Here is a 5,110-nt window from a genome sequence, read left to right on the forward strand (position 1 = left end):
GGTTAAGGAGGAAATTAAACAAGACGAGTCTGAAAATATGTCAGAGCCAAAGCGGAGCTGAAGCAAGTCTTAGTGCAGGCGCTTCTTCCCTCGGGTGATGGTGAAAAGAGAAATTAAATGTAATTCAAAGGGAAAATATGATCCTCTGTAGTGTGTTTGGAGCCATTCTTTTCACATCAGTGTGACAACCATCCTTTCTCCATGTGACATCAGTGAAGCCACACAAGCTAAGTGCTAATCTCCTCTTTTGTTACAGCAATTACATTTTTTAAATAAAGTTAAACATACAAATGCAAATAGATTAAACAAACAAATGGTATAAAAAAATTAAAATATGCTATTGTAAAACAATATTTTGATGAGGTAAAAATTAACCCAACATCAAAATATGGACAATAAAATAAAAGACATACAAATTGAAACATAGACATAAAGTTACAATATAATATACAACAATTAAAATATTTTAATTTCAACATAATTTTAAATGGCTTACTAAAAAAAATACAAAAATATATTTTAACAAAGTACTGCGGTCTGCATTACCTTAGGCTATAGCCCAATGTCAGCTCCTATATAACTCTGAGACCCAAAGGGGTCTCAGAGTTATATAGGAATTTCTTGAATGTAAATTTTTTTGTCTAACGATTGCTTGTTTACATTTTATTTATTTTATGCTGAGAGCACCACAACCAGAATCTGTTATGATGCCGATCATTTGCAGGCTGTATTATAATATCTAAGTTAATAAGAACAGCTGACGCAAAAATTTTCCCGTTGTGGGATCAATAAAGTCTTATCTTATCTTATCTCTTATCTTTGATGTGGAAATTGAAAGACATACTGGAGGTGTTGGATCATCAGTCCAAAATTATTAGCAACTGAAAGCAACTTGACAACTTTCAGTCTTCAGAATTTTTTGTGTCAGTTTTGATTGAGTAGGTTTTTAGCTTTGGTTAGCTAATACTACAACACAACATTTTAAATTCATATCTCTGGCTGGGATCATGATTGTGGGGTTTACTGCCTGCAATGTCAAAAATAAAGGGCCTGATCTTTTCGAGTGGTAGCAAAAATCTCAGAGCTAATCAGTAAATGTTCTGCAAAACGTTTGCACGTGCATACCTAAAGATGACGATATTTTATTTGATATTAGTTAACTGACTTCCAGCTAAAGCCTTGCTTTTCATACTTGAGACATGCTTTTTCATGCTTATAAGTGAAAATAAAAAAATACTTTAGTACTTAGATGACCACCTAGATTTCTTTCTTTTTTCCCCCCAAATTCTGATTATTATTGTCACATTTCATTCCATAGAAGACGATAGTGTGAACAGCTCCAGGGCAGAAATTCGTTAGGATTGGGCTCCAGACTGTGTTAAATCCCACACAAATATACAGAATGCAGGGCAACTTATTTCAAAGTTTTTTAAAACAGAATTATGTACAACAGCACGTTCCCATGAAACAAGCAACTAGTAACTTTGATCTCTGCTGTTATACAAGCAAATAGGAAAAACTTAACCACATGAGGTGACCTGTTAGGCAACAGACAGTGGAAAAAAACAACACAGTATGTCCTCCAACATATTTCTAAATCAGTTTTGTTTTTACATGGGAAATGAAATACTTCAACAAAATAAAAGTCTTACTGCAGTTACTTATCTGAATACAATAAATGTTGCTGGGAAACGTTTTACACAGTAGACAAAAGTGTGGAGTAACAATGAAAGTGTTACACCATGTGTTACTGTTGCTCCTCTGTGTCTGTGTGTTAGTGTGTGTGTGTGTGTGTGTGTGCCATGTTTGCATATCTTTGTGGGGACTAACAGCCTTTATGGGGACAAAATATCCGTCCCCACGGGCTTGAAAGCATTTTTGAGGCTACGTCCACACTAATGCATTTCGTTTTGGCCTCCCGTCCACACTGAGACGGCATTTTCACTCAAGGAAAACGCAGCGTTTTGAAAACGCTCTCGAGGACGCATACATTTGAAAACAGTGCTTTCGCCTGGCAGTGTGGACAGCGAAAACTGAGACTTTTTGAAAACGATGACACATTTTAGTCATGTGATGCAGTCAAGTGACCAATTAAACTAAGAGCAGTAGTTTTGTTTGCTCTCAATTTTGACAGCCCTATTAAAGATTAATATCAGTTTGTACATGCTCCAGATAGCTTTTCTTCAAATTCTGTAATTCTCACTCGCTTTTGCGACTTTGTACTTTTGTGTTACTCGCAGCAACAACTCCATCTCATTGTTAGTTCATTTAAAAAAACCTGTGCTTTTCCTTGCCATTTTGCTGCACGTTTCAAAGAGCAAAGTAAATAAACAGCAGACAGAATTGAGGCAGGTCAAATCAACTTGCGTTTCAGGCATGCGCAGGACTGGAACGTAAGCGTTTTCAGCCGTTTCAATGTGGACGCACAACTTTGTGAAAACGACTGATAAACAATAGTGAGGACGCGGAGCGTTTTCAGACGAAAACACCGTTTTCAAATCTATCTGGGCTAGTGTGGACGTAGCCTGAGACTCAAAATGTGGTTTAAGTGCCAGGATTACAATTAGGTCGTGATTAGGTTTAGGCTAAGGGTTAGGGTACGGCATTCTGTTTTGATGGTTAGGGTTAGGGTAAGCGGCTAGGGAAAGCATTATATCAATTAGATGTCCCCATAAAGATATGAAAACACGACTGTGCATGTGTGTGTGTTTGTGTGTAGTCCCCAGAGTCACATTTATCAAAGAACAGTAGGTCATTCCTGCAAGTTTAGAGTTCACAGAGTCAGTAATTTCCAAATGTGCATTTCAGATGAGTCACAGACCACCCAAGATTTGCTTTATTGCTTGCGCAAACTTCATATTATTAAGGAAATTAGCTAAAGCAGGTCAAATGTAATAATAGCAGTTAAAATAAGTGAGTCACCGACACTTGTAGGGTTGTTTATCTGACAAAAAAGTGTTGGTTTTTTTGGTAATTACAGCATGTCAAGATAGACATTCGCTTACTCAGGGCACATACTCCTAGTACCAAACCTCCACATCCTCTCCATGATGTGCCTGACAGTCAGAATCAGAATCAGAAAGGGGTTTATTGCCAAATGTTGAGCAGGTTTACAACATTAGGAAATTGCTGCGGTGCTTCAGTGCAAACATAGTGTCATAAATAGCACTTAAATAGTGTCATAAATAGCACTTAAATAGACATGAAAAAATAAAAGTAGGGATAAGAATTAAAAGTGCTACGTAGAAAGATATGTGCATGAGCTATACATGAGATATATACATGAGAATAAGAATTAAGAGTGCTACGTAGAAAGATATATACATGTCACAGGAGCATGGTCACCAAAAGACCCATTTAAGCCATCAGACAACTTAGCAATAAGTAATAAGGTACAGTGAACCCGGCATTAACAGGGGATTCATACTTCTAAGTTAAATCTATACTGTAATTACATCATATTCACAGACCCCTCTGAAAATGTACAACATAACCCATATGTTGTGTTGATACAGCCTTAACCTATTAGGATGTTCAGTACTATTGTGTATTTCCAGCTACTTCGTCACCACAGTTTTAGAATTTATCAGTGACAGATGTCACCAAATTCCTGGAAGGATATTACCAAGTACAAAGAGGTGAAAAAAACTAAAGAGACAAATATGTTTGCCTCAAAAAAGGGGGGGAGCTAGAGAGAGAAAAGATTAATCCCAGGAGGGAAAAAATGCCAAAAACATCACACAAAACATGAATGCTGGTAACAATGTTGTAACAGTGTTGACCAGTTACATGGGTTATGTCATAGGCACTACAACATTCACCACAGAAGTGTAAATAAGCCATAAAGACGGCAGGAAGAGAACAAAGACAGGAAGTAAAAATACAACATGAAGAAATAACATTCACAATAAAACAGGGAGGAGTAAAAAGAACATGGAACTGTCATCCTGATTTATCAACACTACATTTATTAATGAATAACTTCAAACAGGTAGTCATTTATTAAATTTGAAACTTAAAAAGGGAAACAACAGAAACCAGCCCAGTAGTCCAAACATAAAGATTGTAAAATCTTTGCCATGGCCAGTAAAAATCTTCAAACTCTTAAAATAGCACCACATCACTGAGAAATGATTTATTAAGACAAAATTAAGTGTCTTATTATAAGTGTTCTTATTATTAAGTGTCTTATTGTCTTAGTATTAAGTTATATGTGGTTTAACCCAAAAAAATGCAATACTAGATTCTCGGCTCACCGCTTCAGGTCATCAGGGAGGTGCTCCAACAGAAAGTCACATGTTCACATACTGGAAGCTAGCAGTGCTTCCCAACTCTCACCGTTGTTTCTGCCAACTCTGGGGCCTCACTTAATGATTCTTGCAGCTCTCAGCTGTTTTGTTTTCTTAAGTCACCTAATATAAGTACATTTCTCTGTTGTTTTTTAATATAATAATTAGCCCCTGTGATCACTTATTACATGCTGAGTGGAATGACCCCTCATCGTTTCATTGCACCATTAATCACTACAAACATGTTTATTCGACTTCAAAAGCTTTACCAGATATTCACTGCTGAACTGCTTCGCTCTCCGGGAATCAAATTACTGAATCTCTTTCTGTGGGTTTTCCTTTAAACAAATGTTGCTCTGAAACAGTGTTGATAGCTTAAACCTGTTTATATCCTGATTTGTTTTAAAGTTTCAACGTCTCATAACTCAAGCAAAGCAGCACAGTGTGCCATAAATATTTAAACATATTTATTAATCACAGGCAGACGTACTGACGCAGCGAATGTGGTTATGAATCACAGAAAATGAATGTCCTGGTGTTTTTCTCACAGTTGTCTTGAGTGTTGTTATTTAAAAATATGGCTATTTTGTGCTGGATACAAGCTGAAGATTTACATGACAAACTGTTGTAAATTTGTTTGGTTTAAAAAAGAAGTGCTTGTCACATTAAAGCCTGTCAGGGGTATTACAACATAGCAGGCACCAGAAAAAATAGTGTAAATGAAAACAGGTTTGCAATTTGTAGAGCAATCCTCTAGCCATACTGACTGCTCTAAATGCTTTACCCGTTCATACAGAAGATCATTTATCTTCCCTCTTCAC

The sequence above is a fragment of the Astatotilapia calliptera genome, chromosome 12, assembly GCF_964374335.1.
Source record: "Astatotilapia calliptera chromosome 12, fAstCal68.1, whole genome shotgun sequence".
Taxonomy (NCBI): Eukaryota; Metazoa; Chordata; class Actinopteri; order Cichliformes; family Cichlidae; genus Astatotilapia; species Astatotilapia calliptera.